Source organism: Emys orbicularis, chromosome 13 (genome assembly GCF_028017835.1).
Source record: "Emys orbicularis isolate rEmyOrb1 chromosome 13, rEmyOrb1.hap1, whole genome shotgun sequence".
In the NCBI taxonomy this organism is placed as follows: domain Eukaryota; kingdom Metazoa; phylum Chordata; order Testudines; family Emydidae; genus Emys; species Emys orbicularis.
Window position 1 is genome coordinate 48,825,052 of NC_088695.1, and position 23,916 is coordinate 48,848,967.

General features: G+C 41.3%; 1 protein-coding gene across 2 annotated transcripts in view; it reads right to left on the bottom strand.

Moving 5' to 3' along the window:
- The window catches only part of RPTOR (regulatory associated protein of MTOR complex 1), a 297,707-nt gene that overhangs the window by 261,338 nt on the left and 12,453 nt on the right, over positions 1-23,916 (bottom strand). The gene's annotated exons all lie outside the window — the stretch shown is intronic.

The following is a 23,916-nucleotide window of genomic DNA, read 5'->3' on the forward strand; positions in this document are numbered from 1 at the left end:
GGTTCTCTCTGGGTGACCCGTTCCATGATGCTATCTACTTCTCCGGTGGAGGCTCCTTGTTTGGTGAAGAACAACAGAAATTGGTCCAATAAAAGATATTACCTCACCCACCTTGTCTCTAATATCCTGGGACCGGCATGGCTACGACTACAATGCATACAATAATGGTCCTAGAGTTGCACTCATCATTATTTCACTTTCCTTTAAAAACAGCCTCCTTGCAAGTAACCTGACATGACTGAACATCTAATCCTAACGCAATAACTGCACCAGAACTGAATTACAGACCTTCAAAGCAATAAGTGTTACAAAAAAAGTCAAAGAAATAAAGCACTTTCTATTTTGTAATATAACAAAACCAAAAACTTTTCAAACTAACCAGATTACATGGTGCAGCCAAAGGTACCTCAGGGAGTGATCTCAACACTCCCCTGGGTCAGGCCTGGCCACTATTCGGATGGTAGATCACCAAGGAAAAACAGGCACTGCAGCAAGTGCTGGCAGTTCATTGGGGATTACTCTTCCTTCTTTCACAGCTGAAATAATGCCCCATCTTGCTGCTGTACTTCTGCAGATACCATCTTTAAAATACTATGCAAGTGTCAAATCTTCAAGAACTGCATTTTACCCTTGACAGAAATGCTAGGATCAATATTGTCTTCACCTTGGTCACCTGCTCCCAAGTTGTCATCTCTTGGTTTTGTTCCAATTTAGGCCCCCATCCTACTTTCATGGATAAAATTATCCATGTGCTTAATTGTTTGTGGGATTGGGTCCCTAGACTCAGTGCTTTAGGGGTAAGGATTCAGGCCAGAATTTTCAAATATTCTGTTTGTAAACAAAGTCTAGTGTCTTGGGTTGAATAAACTGGTTTGACTGAAAAACATGGCTATCTAAAACCTCATGTTGATTTCCTGAAGCCTACAGGCGTGCACGAAGATGCACTCTCCCCACATACCATTTACTGAGTGCACATTTTTCAATATGAGGAACTTCCAGCTCGACTCGTAAAGTGTGCAAAACCCATAAACTATGTAAGCTAAACAGTTCCTGATTCTTCTCCCCCCCCCCCCTTTTTCAAAAGAACACAGACAAGGAAATTGAATTTTAAAACTGTACTAAAGCAAGACTAAGTTTGTACCATTAAAATAACAAGTCAAGAAATGAACATTCCAGCAGCAAACTATGTAGTGTTTTCTATTCCTGTGTCTTAGTATTGGAACTCCACAGAGTTAAGAAATACCAATTTTTATATATGTAACCTTAAAAATGCACTTAATTTTTGCATTAAATATGCCAGTTTTGTGCTACATTAAGCACAGACATGTCACTACATTTTAAAGGGTTTTTTTCCTATTCTGGATATTCATGATAGCTTACATCTAATATAAAAAAGTGTTTTAAATTAAAAAAATTAAAGCCTCAAAAGAGGCTTTAAAGGATACTGAGGTACTATGTCTGTGGTACCTACATAGGATGCGTGATGTTTTCAGTTTGGAACAAACCACTTGTTTGCCCTTCTTAGTCTTGCCTAAGGCTGTTGATTTGACAGCAACAAAGTAAAACTGATCAAGCAGCACATTCATCACACTTGCTTCCATATCCACAAGGGGCAGTGCAAATGTATGAAATCCAAACCCGATAGCATCTTAACTTTATCAGTACCTAGGACCAGCACTAAACCAGCTACTTAGTGCTTTTCTCAGACAAAAATACTGCTTAAAAATTGCATTTGGCAGCTCTTCCCTCCTGCCCATTCTCTTCTCCATATCAATACCTAAACTAGGGAAAGGAAACAAAAGAGGCAGTGTGGTTCTCTATATTTATGTCAGAAGTGTTCAGCATTCCCTTGCCTGTCTGAAGCAAAGCCACCCGCATCTCCACATCCCCGGGGTGCTCATTAAGATTCAGAACAGCAGGCAAAAAACTTACTGCAAAGCTGGAGCCATATAAATGTATAATTTATAAAGAAAACTAGAAACTGGAGCACATGGCTAAGAGACTAAACATTCTAGGAAGGAAACAAAAAACCCAGTATGTCAGGATCAAATTTCTACAGCTTCTGCTGATTCCTGCTTCTATCCTAGAGACTCTGCTGCAGAAAGTTAGCAGGAAAATTGGCTCCTGGACTGCATCCCAAGCCACGTCCTTGACAAAAAAAAAAAACAACACTGCAGCAATCAGGGATGCAGTACAAGTTAGCCATCACCATGTTACATTAACAAGCATTAAGTCGTGCTTTCTAGGGCACAGGTGGAACAGCACAATCAAGACTCCCTTATCAGCATTTCATGGAGATTCCCCCAAGGTTGAAAAGCCCTGAGGAAATGATACACTTTAAAGTAAGAAGCAGAGGTTTCAGAGAGATCTTATATATTAAGCTTTTATTCTAGGACGGAATAAGGGACACGAGTCCAATCCAAATTCATTGTTAAATGCATGTGGATCAGTTGAACAAATATATTTGTTGCTGAACTCCATTTATGAACATGCATGCCAAGAGCATGCCCGTTCCTCACTGAGAATGACCCCTTGAATATTTGTAGTGCATGTTCAAAAATCTGGGACACTTGTCAGATCCCAGGTTTAAAGTTAGCCAAAGGAGAGGAATATGAGCACAGTGGGGTAATCTGGCAATTATCCTCAGAAGACGTGTGATCCCCAGTTCGAACTAGAAGGGGCTCAGGAACAGAGAGATACGAATAGGTAATAAACGTCTGTTTTACTGGCTGGCTAAGAGTCACCTCTGACTGCGAAGTGGGGGTGCGTGCAGGACCTCTGGCTTCCCCAGGACCCCGCCTGGGCGGGCTCGCTGTGGGAAGCGCACGGAGGGGCATATGCTGAATGCTCCCAGGAGATGAAGCCGTGTGAGCTTCTTGCCCTGAAGACAGTTTGCTCCATGGGAGAGGAGGCTCCCCAAAGTCCTGACTGGCTTTGTGGGGAGCAGTTCCAGAGCATCGCCCGGGGACTCCGTGACAAAAGGACCCTTAGAAATGCTCAGTGTGTACCATGGTAAATGGTGAGGAAAAGATATGGACAGGAACTGTGTAATAAAGGGAAAAAACAAACAAAATATTGCAATTGAGAAATAATCTGTACACCGTGCAAAAGCGGACATGCGTGAATATGCCAGGGATGGGTTTCTGTGGGCAGATTATCCATAACATCTTGCTATAAGGTTTTCTTGCACCTCTCTCTGAAGCTGCTGATACTAACCACGGCTAATGATGGAAGAATGAACTTGATAGACCACTCCTCTGATCTATTATGACAATTCCTATGTTGATGAGGATCTTTATTATATACATCTGTTTCTGATCCCATCTAATGTCAAACAATTTCAGACTGCTCTCTAAAGGGAACCCCCAAATAGCTACAGTTTGGTTTATGTCTTGAAGCAAATGGATTTATTTCACTTTCCAAACTCTTTGAGGGTTTTTTGCTTTGTTTAATATTGACTAACTCTGGATGTTCTCGTTATTCATATAAATATCTAATTTGTTTTTAATCTTCTACGCTCCTGGCCTCAATGATACTATGTTACAATGAGTTCCGTAGGTGCATTCTACACTGGGTGAAAAAAGTATTTTAAATTAAATTTTATTTCAATTTAGAGCCTAAAAAAGTGCCTATGCACAGTCTTTGAGCACCCTGCAAATTCTATAAAATTACAAGTCAAATGTCAATTTCAGTCAGCTCACCCCTTCTGCCAAAAAACAGCTCTCCATACAAAACACTCCCAACAAATTGGCTAGCATTTCACTCTGCTAATCCAAATGGTAGACAAGAAAAATGGGCCTTATAGAGTGCTGGCAACTTTGGGGTATTTTTGACTGAAGCAGGCGAACATTCCAGATCCCCAGGGATCTTATGAAGAATACCTGCTGACAGCACCCTCTACTAATCTGAGACGACCTAGCATCAGATTAGGTCTCACCAGTGACTTGTATAATGGTAATAACACTTCCCTATCTCTATTGGAAATACCTCGCCTGATGCATACTATGATTTCATTACATGGCTGCATCACACTGGCAGCTCAGAATCATCCTGTGATCAACTAATACACCCAAGTCTTTCTCCTCCTCTGTCGCTTCCAATTGATACAGCCCCAGATTATATCAAAAATTCTTTTTGTTAGCCGGTAAGTGCATGAGCTTGGACTTTGAACTATTACATTTCATCCCATTTCTATTACTCCAGTTTTCAAGGTTATCCACATCTTCTTGTACGATATTCCGGTAATCCTCCATATTGGCAATACCTCCCAACTTTGTGTCATCTGCAAATTTTATTAGCGCACTCTCACTTTTTGCACCAAGGTTATTAATGAAAATGTTAAATAAGCTTGGTCCCAAGACCAATCCTTGAGGATCTCCTTTACTAACCTTCCTCCAGCCTGCAAATTCACCTTTCAATATGACCCTTTGTTGTCTCCCCTTTAACTAGTTCTTACCCACCATTCAATACTCATATTAATGCCCATCTTCTCTAACTAATAAATTCCCACATAGGACTGCATCAAATACTTCACTGAACTCTAATTAGATTAGATCAGGGTTTCTCAAACTGGGGGTTGGGACCCCTCAGGGGGACACAAGGTTATTACATGGGAGAGGGTCCGCGAACTGTCAGCCTCCACCCCAAACCCCGGTTTACCTCCAGAATTTATAATGGTATTAAATATATAAAGAAGTATTTTTAATTTATTAGGAGGGTCGCACTCAGAGGCTTGCTGTGTGAAAGGGGTCACCACTATGAAAGTTTGAGAATCACTGGATTAGATCTACTGCATTTCTTCTGTCTAGAAAATCTATTAGCTTCTCAAAGAAAAATCAGGTTGGTGCAGCACAATCTACCTTTTGTAAAATCATGCTGTAGTTTATCCCAATTAACATTAACTAATGTCCTTAAATAAATATTCTCTTTCAAAATTTGTTCTCAGACCTTGCAGACAACTGAGGTCAAATTAAAGGGCCTGTAGTTTCCCGGATCACTTCTCCCCCACCCCCATTTCTTAAATATGTACTATATTTTCAAATTCTCCAGTCATGGGATATGACCCGAGTTTATGGAGTCATTAAAAATCCTTGCTATTGGGCTTGCAATTTCATGTGACAGTTCCTTTAATGTTCTTGGATGGAGTTTATCCATCCCTTCCACCCCCAGTTGGTCGCATTAAGCTGTTTGAGTTTGGCTTCCACTCAGATGTGGTCACCTGTACTTCCATATCCTTGTTCCCATTAGCCACCATGCCACTGCCCCAAGCTCCTCACTCCTCGTTACCCTTATTAAAAATTGGGGTAAAGTATTTGTTTAAAGATAATCTAGGTATGGCCCAACACCTAGTCTGCACCACATAAGATGTGGGACCACTCAACATGGAGTCTTTCCCGGTTTCTTTTTATTTATATGGCTAAAGAACCTTTTACTGTTGGGTTGAATTTCCTTTGCAAGGGCCCCCAATCAAGGTTCAGTTGTGATCAAAGGCTCTGCTTCTCTCACAACACATTGCCCCATACCATACTTTCAAACTGAAAACAAATCAGCAAGCAAAACACACTCTCTCACTCTCTCTCTCTCAAGAACTGACTTGCTGCCCCTAAGGAACAGGGGTTTGGATCCCTTCTTCTCTTCCCTCCTTCTTCTCAGCTGTTTTCAGCTCTGTTTGCTGGCTCTTGTGCCATGGCTCCTGTGTTTTAGGCTCTCTATAGAAAGACCTGCTCATCTAGCAGGCGACTCCTTTTTCAGCAATTCCACCTTTCGCATACATTTGAGATGTAGCTCCATCTTGATGCACTGCATATGTTACCCTCACATTTAACTGAATGTCCCCTTTCCTTTGCTACAAGAACATGGGTGGAAATCTTCTCACTCCTTATGCATGCAGAGGGGAAAAAAAGTTTCAAGAATTCTTCTAAAATGTTCCCTTCAATCAGGTTCCAAGCAAACATAGTGGTGACCTTTTTTATACATCACTGACAAATGTCAACTAAACCATTTCATCACAGTCAAAAATCTGAATCAACTGTTGATCTGCTTCGGTTTCCACACCTCTACCAAGAGTTTCTTACTATGCAAGGCTTTTTAAATATTCCCTTAATTCAAGGTAGAATACATGTGATGTTTCATTTGCAACTAGCACTACTAGTAATAAAGAGTTATTTTATCATCTATATCATCAATTCATTTACTTTCTGAAGACTCATCTGACAGAATCGTTCCCAAGCTGAGAACTGGTTACTACAAGATTATTAAAAAATAGTTTCATTTCCTTGAAAATATTTTCAATGTAATAAAACAATGCTTAGCTCTAAGGAAAGGAAGTACTTCTTGGTATAAGGTGGCTCTGGGGTGTTTTATTTTTATTTTTATTTTTTTCAATAAATCTATTGCACCCTGCCTGCCAGCTCCAATGAAGAATGTTATAAGCACCGGGAGTAAAAAGCACACACCCCCAGTACAAATACAGCCATATTGCCAAAAACACATTTAGGGATAGAGAATGGAACATTTTTCAGCAACAAATTACTGATCTTTATATAGGAATCCCTGGATAAAGTTCTATAGCCCATGTTATGCAGGTGGGTCATTCTAGATGAGGGTAATAACAACTATTGCCCTTAAAACCACTGGATCTATGTTTCATGTTTGTTTCTCTGCTAGAACAGATGTTGACATCTTATGCTTTTGTGACCCACGTTACACTCCATAATTACATCTTCAGTATTAACACTAGATTGCCATTGTCACGTAAAAACACACTTCACCAGAAAGATTTACAGCAAAAAGTTTATCCTTTTATCCACTATCCGGGTGATGACAATTAATGGTAAATAGAGGAAGGAGAAGAGAAGACTAGAAGTGCAGGAAACATCTCCCACCCTGATACCAGAGATTTAGTGTTTTGTTATTCAGAAACAAGTCAGTTAATAATGTCTCTCCCAGCTACATACAGCCTCCCATGCGCCACTGTCTGATGACCATGCCAGTGAGAAGGCAAGCAGCATTACAGCTTAATCGCTTTTTAATTAACACTCAAGTAAATTATAACTCGATTGTTCATTCTTACTAACAAAAAGTGTGATGGTGTATGACTAATGCAGACTTGCTTATATTAATGAGCTACAGTGATTTACTACAGTAGGATCATAATGCACTTATATGAGCAAAATCCAGCACCATGTCTTATGTTCACCTTCGACTTTTCTATAGTATAAACAGCCACAGATATTTTGGTGCACACAAAAAAAGAGTGTTTTCTCTCTTATCCTGGATTCCCTTTTGTATCATTAATTTAATTGTTTGGGTAATGTTTTGTGCTCAGTAAAGAGGACTGATACCACTGGTTACAATACGCTTTCCCTAGGAAGCTCTACTAATTTCCCCTCTGAAACAATACTGGTTCCCTTCAGTAGGGGCTGCCAATCACGCAAAGCAGAGGCCCCATGGTGGTTTTATGAGCACTGGGAAATCCACTAGAACAATCCACTAGAGACAAGTGGGACTCCAGACTCCTTTTCACTTGTGACATAAAGACACCTTCAAGTCCAGGTTCCCAGAGACACAGTAGCCCATTGAGCATGGAGACTGAACTACCTTCATCCCTACAAGTGGCCTCTGCAAAACAGGTTGAGATGAGTGTGCAGGAAATGTTCAATGCCACTGTGACATCAGTTCTGCAGTAAAACCATTTCATTTTCTAGTGCTATCAGGCTAACACCTTACATAAGCACTATATTAACAAGTTAAAATGATGTAAACTGCAGTTTACAGTGACTTGCAGGGAATAACAGACTACAACCAACTCAGGCTACGTCTACACTAGGCACCTTTTAGCAACACTGCTGCGCCACTACAGCTAAAAGGTGCGCAGTGTAGCCGCTCTTCGCTGGCAGGAGAGAACTCTCCCGCTGACAAAGTGCTGTTCACACCAGCGCTTTTCGTCAGTAAAACTTTTGTCGGGGGGGGGGGGGAAGAGTTCACACCCCAGAATGACAAAAGTTTTACTAACGAAAGTCCAGTGTAGACAAAGCCACAGTCTTAAGCACAAGGAGTTACCTGTTTTCCTAAGCTTTTGGGGAGAGAGGTGAGAGGGAAGAGGGATAATGGAGTGGAGCTTATTTTGGGTTTGGGTTTGTTTGTTTTTTTTAACAAGGTTTGCTTTTTAGTGTCTTTTTGGCATGTCTTTATTTAAAATATTGACCTCTATAATGTGTGAAGAAAATGCTGACAGGCACAACTGTAAACAAATCTAAGGCTATGCCTACACTGGCACTTTTGTCGGTCAAACTTTTGTCAGTAAGGGGTGTGGAAAAAAAAAAAACACACCCCTGATCAACAAAAGTTTCACCAACAAAAGCGCCGGTGTGGACAGCGCTATGTCGGTGGGAGATGCTCTCTCTCACCGGCATAGAGGGGCTACACAGGAGACCTTACAGCAGCGCAGCTACAGAGGTACAACTGTGCCGCTGTAAGGTCTGCAGTGTAGACATAGCCTAAATGTAAAGTATTTCCAAACACTAGGTGACAATCCAAGACAGACACAATTAGCATTACAAATTTATAAATGCCAGCATCCACAGAGTTAAAGAACTTAACCCACTAATCCCAGTGCTATAGCTTGCTTTCCTGTCCATGTAAGATCTCCTCTGAGTGTCAGTCAAGTTATTACCTCAGTTACTGTAATTCCTGTCAAGCACGAAATAAGAAACTGGCCTTCCAAACATCCTCTGTTCTCAGAACTGTGTGTGTTTCTCCATTTTAACACTCTAGAAAAGGTCAGCTATTTAGTACTGACTCCTCTCTCCCAAGTACATAAATCCTGCCTTTACCCTCAGTGTAACTTGACCTATTTATGACATCCAGGACACTTGCCTCTAAGTACCAGTACATTCTGTGGGATAAGGGGCCTGTATGGACCCTGGCACTCATACGGGCCTGGCTCCCCACTCACTGGCACCATTACTTACACCCGTGCAATGTACCCTTCTGTCGATCTTAAATAAATGTGGATCCTCTCTCTACCACCTCCTCCCTCCCACAAAGCCACGCAGTTATGGAATATCATACACAAGAGAATTGCATGAAATTAGAGATATACAGGATACCACTTAGTTCTACAAGAAAAGGGATTCCTTAAAGACTACGCTCCTTCCCCCAATTTTTAGTATTTAACTAGCAGCTTTATTTAAAATATGGGCTTTGATGAACATGGCAAACAAACCCATTTCACACAAATGAGGATCATGCCCTTTTGTGAAACAAACAACTACCACAATGTATTGTAACTGCAGTAAGCCCCAAGCAAGGAACCAGCCCTAGAACCATTACAAGTTTAGCTATACATCTATTTAGATATCTTATGTATTGTTAATGCATGCATCACCAGGGCACCCAAGTGCCAGTGAAGCCTACTGATATTGTTCAAAGTCTCGCTGATGTCAGCCAGTAACATGCATATGAGTATTATGCTGCAAGTATCTACAATGGACTATTACTGCAGGCAGTAGATGAATTCGCAGGCTAAGCAACTCCCTCTAGAAATCCCTGTATTTTACAGTACAGTGCAGGCATAAAATCTATTGTTAACAGGAGTCATTCATACCACTCTATGTACTACAATAAAAGTGTGACACACACACCCTCATTAAGCCCCTAAAAAAGTAAAAGTTTTCTGTTTGCTGCAGGCAGACTATTTCCCCAATGGGTTATCATTAACTCTAAGCCTTGCAAAACAACAAAACCAACAGGCCATTTACCAACTAAACTAGTAGTTTAGTCAGTTTCATATATTTGGTATTTTAAAAGCAAAGAGACAGAACTAACTTGTCAAGCAGTTTAATTCCATATTTCAAGCTACCTACATTTTCTTTTGCTCTGTTCGCTGCAACTGTGCATACTGTGCAGCATGTGAGGTCACGCGAAGCCCTGACAGCCAATATTCTCTGATTGCTCGAGATTGTCCACCCCTCAACATTTAACTCCATTAAAAAATATTTTTTGTCAAAATAATTACAAAAAGGAAAACAGCAAGCAGAAACCGAGAGGAGAATTTATAATTGTGCTTTGTTATAAAGTGTTTCAGGAAGAAGGTACTTAAAGGACCTGACTTTTTTGCACGGCATTTCTTTGCCTTTTTATGTTTACAGATAATGTTAATGATGATTTGGGACATAGTTTAAAAAGCTTTTTCATTCACCTCTTAATTACCTCTGAAATAAAAGTGGGATAGAAGCCCTGAAACAAAATAAAATTGCAGATGAAGAAAAGTTATCTAACATTGCCTGTAACTATCTGAAGGCTCTGGAACTAAAAGCAGTTCCACCAAAATTAGTGCAGCTCCATTACTACTTGAAGTTACTGTACCTCCTAGTAATTTTCAGCTACAGAAATCCCTATATGTAATTCATAAAAATGAGTATGACTAAAGAGCAGAGACTTTATCACCACAAGGATGCCTCACTTTTTCTGCTTTAGTAAACCTGAAAGCAATTCCTATTCAGAATGAAAACTTCAGAGACAGCTACACCCCCCACTCCATCCAAAGGTATGTCTACACTGCAATTAAAAATCCACAACTGGTCTGTGCCAGCTGACTGGGGCTCAGGCTATGGGGCTGTTTAACTGCAGTGTTGATGTCCAGTCTCAGGGTGGAATGCAAGCTCTAGGAGAGATGGGAGGGTCCCAGAACTCGGGTTGAACATATACACTGGCTACATTGCAATTAAACAGCCCCACAGCCAGAGTCTGGCGAGCCCAAGTCAGCTGGCATGGGCCAGCTGCAGGTGCCTAATTGCAGTGTAGATATACCCTAAGTCTTGTTATGTCGTAAGTAAAAAATTTAAAAAGGGATGGTCAGTGCTTTATCATGTAGCCTCAGTAAAGCAATCAGCAAGTCAGTGTCAATAAATTTATAGATGGAATTTCTAGTTTTAAGTTAGGACTCCACTTAAAATTTCAGAATGGGCATTTTTTTGACCACACACCAAAACATCTGAAATTTCAACACTACTAGAACAAGTTTCAAATCACGGGATCCATTGTATTATAAAGCTAAACATCTAAGAGTTGATAACTAGAGACTGATTTTTTCCTTCGTCTCAGTAAGAAATGACATTTTTGTGAATTAACTAACTAAAATAAGCAAGTGCAACGTGCACAAAAAATAATATATTCTGTCAATTTATTTTAAAAAACTATGGGCACACATACCAACATTAAGTACACAAGTTAGGATTAATTTCCAACATAAGATATCCCATGGACCCACCCAAATTGGATCTCCCGCATCATCCTATAAAATTTAGTCTGTCTACTTGCCCAATGCGGTGCATTGAAACCTGTGTTAAAATTATAAACTATTGCTTTAAATTCTATGGGATTTTCCTGGTCCTACTTGTAGGCTAGAGGGCTGTTTAGAGAAGCACCAAGCAGAGTCTTCAGCAGTCAGTCTGCAACAGCCAGCCTAGAGCAAGGTGGTGGGAGGTGTGCCTCTATGCCTGAGGGCCTGCTTTGTGTGTCTGTTTTTGGTTCTTGTGTTAGGATTCTGATTCTAAGACAAAGTGTGTTAGGTTGCAACCTTCTAGAAAGCATAACACTCAGAAAAAGCCTTAGGGAAAATAATGACATGACATTTCTCTTTATATCCATTTATACAGTTGCAGGGCTTGGGGGTTTTTTTTGCATATATTTTATACAGAGAAGTCCAGAATAGCTTTCCATGAGTAACTCTCCAACAAGCCTCTGTGGTGACGTGTAACCAAAATTTTATTAAGCAGCTCCTTTAAATTTTGTTTAACAGTGGGCAATATTTACAATTTTCCCTACATAAAACGTTTGTTCCATCCACACTGCAATTTCTCTAAATAAGTAAATAAATAAAAAGCCAGTAAGCCCCTCCTTTTTCCCTTACAATTCATCCTTCCACACCACTCTCAAGCAATAATGCTCTCTTCCCCAGCACCTCATGGAGACTCTTCTAAGGGTACGTCTATACTTACCTCCGGGTCCAGCGGTAAGCAATCGATCTTCTGGGATCGATTTATTGCGTCTTGTCTAGACGCGATAAATCGATCCCGGAAGTGCTCGCCGTCAACGTCGGTACTCCTGCTCCGCGAGAGGAGTACGCGGAGTCGACGGGGGAGCCTGCCTGCCGCGTCTGGACCCGCGGTAAGTTCGAACTAAGGTACTTCGACTTCAGCTACGTTATTCACGTAGCTGAAGTTGCGTATCTTAGTTCGAAGTGGGGGGTTAGTGTGGACCAGGCCTAAGTCACTCCCCTATCTGACAGAAGTTCCTCCAAGCAGCAACTATGGCAAGGGGGTTGCCCTGTGGCCTCTGGCTGCAAGACTGATGGCTGATATGAAGAATGGGTCCCTACTGCTTCTGAAGTTGGGGGAATTCATATCGGGTTTGCCCTGGGTGGTTGTGGTGGTGAACTCTAAGCTCCCCTCAATACAGGCTCTTTACGCTCTGAGCTAAGACTGGACAGGCTGCATCTTTAGACACCTACTCAGTGCAACAGCACCTTGGTCCCACTGCCTTCTCACACTGCAGGAGTGGGTGGCAGAGACCAAGTGTGAGCTCCTAGCACATGAGTGAGGAATGCAGAAGGGGAGTACCCATCAGGTCAGCTGTGGAGAAGGCTGAAAATTGTAACAAGCAGAGACAACTAGCATTCTGAGGGAAAGAAACATTTTTTTCTTTCCCTATCCATCCCCATTTTAAAGCAATTCTTAGTCACCACGATTCCATCACCATGCATAAAGCCAGTTTAAGTATTTTGAAGAGGGATAACAAGATGATTCATTGTGACACCCCAGATTTAACTGACTCATTTTTATATCAAGAGTGGGTAAAGGGGAAGGAAAATCTGCTGCAGACATAGATTCACCCAGCTACTTGTTCCTTTCAGTCCCAGCAGTTGGTTTAAATTTTCAACCCTCTTTAAAAAAAAGAGCACTTAGAAACTTAAGAGCTTAATTCTCAATTTCCCTGCACCTTGTACAGTCATTTAGGCCAGTGCACAATGAGCGCAAAATGCTGCCATTCTGACTTGGTAGCAGTTTACACTCACTTGCACCAATGTGAGTGACCCCACAAAACACAAGCCAAGGCAGAATCTGGCCCTTATTCTGGCTTTATAATGGAGATTCTCTTTCATGTGGCCTAAAGGTCAGATCAATTAACAAGGGGCACGTGCAAACCCTCACAAAGCCTTTCCAGCTCACCAGTGGTATTTACAAGGGAAAGAAATTCTTCAAGGAAACAGCTCTCAGTTTCAAAGGAGGCTTTTATACGAAGTTTGAGAAAAGTCACATATAAAATTAGGAACAAATTATTTTTCTGGGGAGACAAAATTTAACAGAATGCAAAGAAAAAACTTGAAGTTTAATATTAATAATTCATATGGCCCTGCCGGTAGTCTGCAGCCATCTGTAGCCCAAAAGGTCAGTTCTTGCTGTGACTGTGGTGACAGCATGCGCTAGAGTCCTGCATCAGCTCCTTTTGAGTGTTTGTTTCTCTTTTTTATCCTCCGTTTTCTGCACTTCTAGCATGGAATTTCATCAGATGTGTACCCATGTCCAACACGCTCCCCACTTCTGTGCTTTTATTTACCCAATGAAAACAGCTACGAAGCAAAGGCCAAGGACAGTCATGAATGCAAATAAAGCTTATAATAAAATAGATTTTTAACTGCTAGACTAATCGTTTACTTCATAAGCACTTCGCTGGACTGGTATTATAGATATATTAGCAGCAGAAATCGATATGTAACATACACTTATACACTATTTACTTTCTCTGAGTTCAGCAAGATCCTGCTCTGAACATAAGGGAATACTATTAACCAATGAGATGTGGACCACTGCGCTCAGACGCTGAAGGTGCCTGCAGAGGTCCAAGGTAATCATGCATGACAGAACCACTCAACTGAAGATTAAAAACTCCAGTGTCAATGAGGCTTATCCACTCCTTTTGGCACTGTGAACTCGCAATGCTTTTAGGACACTGCTTTGTCTAGTAATAGCAAATTGGTGTTTCTTGGCTCTTGGTGAATAGATGTGACAGCCAGTGAGGAAAAGAAACTAGCATGAAATAAGTTAATATTTGACGACTGCAACCTCTTGCTCTTCAGTCCTTACACTTCCCCACTAGCCTTTACACAAAATGACACAGCTAAAGACATCTTCCACTGCATCATCCCCCTCTCTGGTTCACTGCAATGGTTTCCTTTCTTTTTGCGTATGAAGTGTAAGCTCCTCATCGGGTCCTCAAAGTGGAAACTGCAGAACATCTCTCTGAAGATCCAGTTGGTCCAATGGAATGGAAAGATGTACAGGACAGACCTGGGGATGGCTGCTCGGCCCAACCAATAAGAAAATCAAGCTAGCTCACAAAGAGCTCTTCAATCCTACAAGGGAGTCAGGTGATCCTTGTTGGGGATTCAATACTAAGAAGAACGAAAAGAATGTTCTGCAAGGAACAGCCAGACTACAAGATGATGAGCTGTCTTCCCAGAGCCTAGACATCACTCTAAGTTTGGAGAGGCCTCTGAAGTCGACAGGCAAGACTCCACCAGTAATGGTGCATATCGGCACCAAAGACAATGCATTATGGGATATCTCACAGATTATGGATGACTTCAGGGAACTTGGAAGGGTGCTGAAAATAGTCCAAGTGATTTTTTCTTGGATATCCTTCCCATCCCACGAGGCTGTACAGTCTGGATGGTATCAGTCACAGAGCCTAGTGAGCACCTTTTCCTGGTCACACTCTAAGACTGCTGTGAGGAGAATCCAAGCCTCTTGCTCTGGATTCCCAAGAGTGTTTCAAACTCCGGGAGCCTGAATGGAGTCCAGCCACTCCCCCACACTCAGGGTCCCTAGGCACACACCTATCTGGTGTCCCCCTCCCCTCACACGTTGGAACCCATGGTCCAGCCCCCTAGCCCCTCTGGGCACAGTGCTGACTCTTCGAACTCCCCAGTACTTGAGCACCCCACTCCCAGAATTCCATCCCAAGGTATGGAGCTTCTGGTTTACAATTTAACTCCCGCTAGGGCACACAGTAGTTGTGAAGCAGTCAACACAAACACACTTTGTTTAATCTATCAACTTTATGCTCCTTATATTTAATTGTGCGCAGGAGAGTTCACATCACACAAAACAATGCAACATCCCAAACACATTGTCCCTCACTAGCTCACCTTCTCTTGGAAGATCATGTGTGTCCCATCAGTAAGTCAGACAGGCAGCCAGGGTCTTCCACCCCATTGCCTACCCCACCCCTGCAGCAGTCTCTCAACTTATTCTGGTGAAGATGGCTCCCTCTTGCTCCTGGTCTGCAAGCTGCTGGATGTCCAGGTGCACTCCATCCCTCTCCTGCTGCAGCTTCTCCTGCTCTAGCTTTGAACTGTCCAAAACTCCTGTTGCAGTGGTGTACTCCATCCAAATTAGTGATCAACATTACCCAAAAGAGCCACTGTAGTGTGAATTCATTGCTTCATTTACTATAGTGCTATATATTCATATTTAAACAGTATGACAGGGGAAATATTTAGTTTTTATATTATATATATTATTCTTACAGCAAAATAATAATACTTGGTCAGTCATTTTATCAACTACAACTGGTTAATAACATAGTAAAAGCATCCTGATTGGTTAATAATTAAATCACACAGTTTCAATATCATGTGCTGCAAAGAGCCGCAGGAGACACATTAAAGAGCCACGTGCATTTCGCGAGCCTGCATCTGAGTAACACTGTTGTAAAATGACCATCTATCACATAGTCCAGCTTGCCAGGCTGGCAAGATAGACTGGAATGCCCAAGGGGACGGTCTGTGACTCCATGGTAAGACTGTTGTAGTGCTTTAGGAGTTCACACTTGTTACTGGGTTAGTGAAAGCTAATTATAGAACATACAACCAGTTTGGGATTTCTGCCCTGAAACTGGCATTCATGGCCATGAGCCACTCCAGACAGTGTGACAGTAACTGCCCCCTCCTCACAACCAGGTCCCCATTTTCTTACATAATCCCGAATTTGAATTGAAAGCTCAGCAGTCCCCTTTTTTCAGAATGCCCCAAAACCTTCTCCCAGATGCTTCAGGGAAAGTTTAAACTTTCGCAACAAAGCTTGTTGACATTGTTCACAATTTTTATAATCTTCTGTGTTCATAAGGGTGAAAGTGTTCATTACTGTCACGGACAAAAGCCTTGGAGCCAGATATCTGAGTGACATATGCTGGAGGTCTCATGCTTCTACTACTAAAACAGCCTCAGAATGTATAAATATTATAGATGACAATTTCCTAACTCTAGGGGTGTTGCATCCGATATGGGGGGGAATTTAAATTGGACCTCATCTGGGCAGCTAAAGAGGCACTGATGACAGAACTAAAAATTAATGGTAACTTAGGTACAAGTGATCCTGACTTGATCACATTTGTTATGTGCAATCAGAATGAAGTCCAAACTGGTATTTTTTTTATATATATGTGTGTGTGTGTGTGTGTGTGTGTGTGGTGCTTTACAGGGCCAGTTTCACAAAGCTGAAAGCAATTATGAGTCAAATCAGTTGGGAGAAAGAATTTAAACGGAAAATTGTGAATAATAATTGGGAATTGTTTAAGAACATTTCACTAGATGCCCCAAAAGCCATATTTCCACAATCAAAAAGAAGGCCACACTAGTTAAAAAATAACAAATGGGCTTAGTAAGGAAATAAGGGCAGCTATAAAAAGTACATTATTTATATATAGATGTGGCTATATAAAAACAAATTGAAGAGAGAGAAGTAGATAGTAATTAATATAAAACAGAAGCTAGGAATTGCAGAAAATTAATAATGGAAGCAAAAGAACACAAGGAGAAATTTATGGCCAACAAAGTTAAGGACAAGCAGCAGCAGCTTTTTTTAAAGTACACTGTATTAGGAACAAAAAGAATCCTAACAAGATTATTAGTACACTTCTAGATGGAAATGGTAGAATTGTCAATAACAGTGCAGAAAAGGCAGAAGCATTTGATAAATATTTCTGTTCTGTATTGGGGAGGGGGGAATCAAATGAGGTATTCATATCATGATGATAATGAAACTTTTCATTCCAATAGTAACTCAGGAGGACATTAAACAGTAGCTACTAAAGTTAGCCATTTTTAAATCAGCAGGTCTGGTTAACTTACATCCAAGAGTTTTAAAAGAGCTGGCCTAGGAGCTCACTGGACCATTAAAGTTGGTTTTCAATAACTCTTGGAACACTGGAGAAGTTCCAGAGGATGGGAAGAAAGCTAATGTGCCTATATTTAAAAGTGGTAAATGGGACAATCAACATAATTATAGGCATATCAGCCTGACATCATTCCCAGGCAAAATACTGGAATGACTGATACTGGACTCAATCACTAGAGAATTTAAGGAGGGTAACATAATCAATGCCAATCAACATGGGTTTATGGAAAAAAGATCCTATCAAACAAATTTGTTTTTTTTATTGAGATTACAAATTTGGTTGATAAAAGTCACAATGTCATTTACGCTTCTGTAAGACATTTGACTTGGTACTGCACAGAATCTTAAGTAATTAAAAGAATGATACAAAATTAACACTGCACACGTTAAATGGATTAAAACAAGCTAATTAACAAGTCTGACAAGGTGGGTGAGGTAATATCTTTTATTGGACCAACTTCTGTTAGTGAGAGAGAAAAGCTTTCAAGCTACAATGTACTTGTAAATGAGGAATCATCATTAAGCGGGTAGGTTTCTAGTGGGCTTCTGCAGTGCAGTTCTTGGCCCTGTGCAATTTAACATTTTTATCAATGACCTGGAAGAAAATCTAAAATCATCACTGATAAAATACCTACATGGGGAACAAAAGATCAATAATGGGCTCTTCAATCTATCAGAGAAAGGTATAAAAAGATCCAATGTCTGAAGCTAGACAAATTCAGATTGGAAATAAATTCAGATTGCATTATACAGAAGGTCAGACTAGATTATCACAGTGGTCCCTTCTGGCCTTATAATCAATGAATCTTTATTTTTCTGAGGGCTACACCATCCCCTCCCATGTCCACATCTCAGGACATTTCTTCCTCTGTCTTGTACTCCACTCAATCTTCTGCTTTTAATACTCTGTGTCTGCCTCTCTGTCAATTTTGAACCATTTTCATAGCACCCATTATGTTTGGAATAGCCTCCATCTTCCTGTGTGTCAAGCAACCTCCTCTCCTTCTTCAGATTTCTTAAAACCCACTATTTTCATTTAGCCTTCCAATGCTTATCTCCTTTCTGGTGCACTCAGTATCTTAATTTATCCTCCACACTTTTTCTCTGCTCCCTATCTCCCTGACAATCTCACAGGTCTTCATGGGGTACAGGAAGCATCGTGAAGCAGGGACTGTTTTATCCTCTTGGATGGGAACCTGAGTAATAGCTGGGAGTGCCTAAAGGGGAGGACTAGTTCTTTAAATGACAGGCTAGTATTTTGAGCTCAGGAGAGCAAACAGGAGAAAGGCATGAATCCCAAATTAATCCAGGCACTTAAATCAGGGAGTGAGCTCTCCAGGACTGTGCAGTGCCTTTCTCCCAAATGACACACAAGCAGTTGGGCACTTCAAGGGGCTTAACTTCCTGCTGTTGACCTACCCCTGGAAGGAAGGAGAGAAAGGAAGAATAGTTCTGACTTGACCATGTGGGAAGACAGTCCAGCTGCTTTTGGAGGCATAAGCTATGCTGCACATTGCTCCCTTGTTCCAGCTCTCAAATCATGCTCCAGACACCAAGACATATACAGAGGAAGAAAAACATTCCAATTATCACTTTCTAACACAAACCCTAGTTTACACATTCCTGGGAGATTGTTTCTTTTTGCTGTTCTGCAGACTATACAGCCAGTTACATTAACAACAGCTGTTTCCTGCTGTAGCTCATACTAACACAAAACTAAGCAAAAAATCACAAGTTAAAAATACCGGCTGAGGTGTCATTGGCAAAACCACTGGGACAAGAAAACTATGAAGGGACACATTTTGCCAAGTGCCAGTGATACAGACTTATTACTCTGCCAACTGTAAATCCTCCCTGTATAATAAAACAGGAGCAGGTTATTGCACCGCATTACTTCTCTGTGGGCATGAACAACATTTATAGGGAAGGTTTCATAATCCTTTAAAGAAAAAGCATCCACAAAAGCTTCTGTTGAGGAGAATGTTAATCGCAGACCAAACTGACTTTAGTTAAAGAAAATCCACCGTACAATAGCTACGGTCATACAAGAGGGAACTTACAGAGGAAAGGTAAAGTCCAAAAACAGAGTCAACTCAGAACTAGAGAGCCAATCTGGTTTTCTATTTCCTTGCATCACAGGAAACACCATTCAGGTCTTCAACACCATTTAATACAGAAACAGTGCAGCATATCCAGCTCTTTAAAAGCTCAACTGTCCAAGAAGAGTAGAAAGGATGCCTGGGCAAGTGGGCTGAATATGGGGCCAGGGAGTTGCTAGCTTCTTCTCTCTAGGTAAGGGTTGAAAAGAGAAGCAAAGTAACCCAGGAGTCACTGAGTTGTTTTTTAGGTGAGGAGTGGAAGGAGAGCAACATAGGTGTTGCTTCTTGTCCTTTAAGAGAAGGGGAGGAAGGAGCAGAGTGACCACAGTTGTTACACTTTTCTGGTAGGAGTTGGTAGCAGGGAACAGACTAGCCCATATAAAGAAGAGATTTACTACACCAAGAGCTTCCTATGAGCCCAGGAGAGTGGCAACCCCCAGGGGAGCCCTTCAGAGAGGGTATGGGGACCAGAATGCACTAGCTGGTGGGGAGTAGGGCAGCACAGAATTCAGTAAGTAATATGCATAACCTGGAGGGAGCAGGAGGAGGGGGCAAGAACTGATTCCAAGTGGGAGGGAAGCGCAGTTAATTGGTGAGAGAGAAAAGACGTGACAGTTTCAGTTAAGTAGTTGTGTATTGAGGGACATGGCCTTAGTAAGGCTATGTACACACTACAGCTTATGTTGGTATAAGTTATGTTGCTCAGGGGTGTGAATAAGCCACCCCCTGAGCGACACAAATTACACTGACTTAAGCACCAGTGTGGACAGTGCTAAGTCAACAGGAGAGCTCTCTCCCGGGGGCTTGCAGGGGTTCTCAAAATTCACTGCACCGCACCCCACTTCTGACAACAAAAATTACTACACGACCCCAGGAGGAAGGACCGAAGCCTGAGCCCACCCAAGCCCCGCCACCCTGGTTGGGGGGGCCAAAGCCCAAAGGCTTCAGCCCAAGGCAAGGGGCCTGTAACCTGAGCCCCAGGGCTGAAGTCCTCCAGCTTTGGCTTCAGCCCTGGGCGATGAGGCTTGGACTTCGGCTTCAGCGCTGGGCCCCAGAAAGCCTAAGCCAGCCCTGGTGATCCCCTTAAAACAGGGTTACAACGCACAGTTTGAGAACCACTTAGAGCATCTGCACTATAGCGGTGCAGCTGCACCACTGTTAGCTCTGTAGTATAGCCATAGCTTAAGTGGTAGCACAAGTACCTTTCACCTGAATAAGAGTCAAGGAGCTTTTCAGGCCCTGGGCATACCCCATTACCTACTGAACCAGCATCACACACCACAGCAAAAAGACAGGTCTCGTCACCATGTCTAGTCTGTGTTTATGGTATGCATAGATGTACAACTCATCACCTTGTTAAAATTAAAAGGTTTAATAGAAGTGAAGTGTTCACAGAATGTTCCTGACACCTCATTAAAAAAGTAAAGTGGAACATGATATAAGCAACTTGGGTGTGGCAGGTTTACTGGGGAATTCTTTAATTGCACTTAAGAGCTACTCACATAATTAAAAGCAGTAAATATTCCTCCTCTTTCAGCAAAGAATAGAATAGATTTCTAGTTCCTCTAGAGAAAATTCTGAGGGCTTAGAGCAGTGGCTATCAACCTTTCCAGACTACTGTACCCCTTTCAGGAGTCTGATTTGTCTTGCGTACTCCCAAGTTTCATCTAATTTAAAAACTACTTGCTTACAAAATCAGAAATAAAATTACAAGTGTCTCAGCGCACTATTACTGAAAAATTGCTTATTTTCTCATGTTTACCATATAATTATAAAATAAATCCATTGGACTATAAATATTGTACTTACATTTCAGTGTATAGTATATAGAGCAGTATAAACAAGTCATTGTCTGCATGAAATTTTAGTTTGTACTGACTTTGCTAATGCTTTTTATGTAGCCTGTTGTAAAATTAAGCAAATCTCTAGATGAGTTGATGTACCCTCTAGAAGATGCCTACAAACCCCTGGTTGAGAATGACTGGAGTAGAGGGTCATTGCAACAGCAAGCACTCAGCACCCAGCTTACAAAACTCTCAGGTCCAAAAAAGAATGAAAACGTGTTTGACCCATGTTGGAGACTAGCAAAGCCAATACTTCGAAGAAATCTGGGAGCCACCCTTCCAATTCCCTACTTGTGTAGGGAGAGGGAGAGAGGGAAGAAAGAGAATTAGAGAAGCATTTACAAAGCATTTCAAAAAGGTTCACGTAACCTCCTGTCTCTCAACTACCAAAATGTACACAATGCCAAAATTAAAAAAAGCGGTAGTTGTCAGAAGAACAGATGTTTCCCAGTTTTCTCCAGAAGAGCTTTATGTAACACAGCCCACTACCACCTGGCTATATACCACTGCACTAGAGTGCTACCGGTATTTACTAACATTTGCCACACTTGAGAAATAAGAGGAAAAAACTCTCACCCTGAGAGACATTAAATTAAAACATGCAATTTACAATTATAGTCCAGCACTTCTATACTGATTTTAGGTTTCTGCAGACACACGTGATAGGGCCATTAGCAACCTACTCCAAAACAGACATCAATGATTTTAAACAGCAATAAACACTGCACAACTCCACTGCGCTCTGCCATATGTTCATTTACTTTCAGTGCTGGAATGCTGGTTTTATCAGCTATGCTAATCTTTCTCCAAAAGAAAACATTAAACATTCTGCACACACAATACATGCTCCCCTCCTTTCAAAATCTTAACATACTGTTTCCCTTTTTCGAACTTAGCTGCTAGTCAAATTTCAGTGCCCTGAAGATGTTCGAGGTGGAAGTAGAAATGTATGGAGTGTGATATTTTCTCTGTTGCAATCTTCTTGCATCAGAGAAATGCATATAATGAATGTAAAAAGTCCTGCTTCTCCAAGTACAGGAGGAACCAAGAACAAAAGGTTCATCACTTATAGCCCCAAGCCTCTTTAGCCAACAGCAGACCCAAAAGCTCTCTCTCTAGCTTTTTCCAGGGTCACGCTGCACTTACAAGCTATTGCGTGGCTTTCTTCCTGCCTCAGTCTCTGTTCCTATCAACAAGATTTTAACTCAACCCATAACAAGGTTTCACAAAGCTCATAACAATAGAAAGGGATACCCTTTTGAATGAAAAAAATGAAACAGTAACAATTTGCTGTCATGCCATTCACTAATACTAAAATCTCTCCACTTTACAAAACTGCCCCTTGTCAAATTAATGTCGATTTCATTTTCATCATATTAATACTGTATTTCTACAATTTATTACTCTTGGTGCAAGTATAATTAGAACCAAGTACCCTCATGGAGCTGTTTAAATGAACAAGTCTCTTGGCCATTTCTGTACAATAAACAAGTGATTTTGGTGAATTAAAAATTACATTTTTACCCCTTCCACATTGGTTGGAGCTGAAATACTGAAATCAAAGAGCTGGTCACTGATTTTGTCAGTCGTTATACTGAGAGACTGACCTAAGTCAATGCACAGCCAAAGGTCTGATCTGTCTCCAAATTGCTAGTGTAGAAGAAGAAACTCACCGTAAAGTTTGCTGGTCATGTAAGACACTAGAGAACAAGGGTGATCAGAGCAAGGGGACTGAATAACTGTACCATTGTGTGCACTTTTATTCAGCAATTACCAACATGCCATAAATTAAAAAAAACAAAGAAACACAGAGAGACAGCCACAGAGAGAAGGTTATGGGGGGAGAAGGAGTGCTGTTGAACAGGGCTAGATGGGACAACCTTAATATCTTCAAAATTAAGGGGACATCATTTGTGGTGTGAAGTTTGAAAGTAGCAGCATATTTTCTTCAAACATTTCAATGTAAAATTGTGTTGCATTACATCACCATTACTGACATGAATAATTGATTATACCAAACACATGAAGGACACTCTACTAGTGTACTCTGAACTTCTATTATGGAGTTCAAACGCTGATTTCAAGTAGGATTTATCTTAAACAACATGCAGAAAAAGGCATGCACAATTGCACGCTTAACTTGTATACTCAATACATAATTGTGCATACAATCAGTGTAACTACAAACAAATTAAGCATACCATTACATACAGTTTCCACTTACAATTGTGCATACATATTTTGAAAATTAATTCCCTTATGTTTCCTATATGAGTAGGGCCCTACCAAATTCACGGCCATGAAAAATGCGTCAGAGAGCGTAAAATCTGGTCTTTTGTGTACTTTTACCCTATACTATACATATTTCACGGGGGAGACCAGCGTTTCTCAATCTGGGGGTCTCGACCCAAAGAGGGCTGCGGGGGGGGGGGGGTCACAAGGTTATTGTACAGGTTATTGTCTCCCTTACTTCTGCACTGCCTTCAGAGCTGGGTGGCCGGAGAGCAGCGGCTGCTGGCCAGGTTCTGAAGGCAGTGCCCCGCCAACAGCAGCACAGAACTAAGGGTGGCAATACCATATCATGCCATCCTTACTTCTGCACTGCTGCTTTTGGAGCTGGGTGGCTGGAGAGTGACAGCTGCTGGCCAACAGCCCAGCTCTGAAGGCAGCAACACAGAAGTAAGGGTGTCGATACTATACCATGCCATCCTTATTTCTGCCTCACTGCTGGCT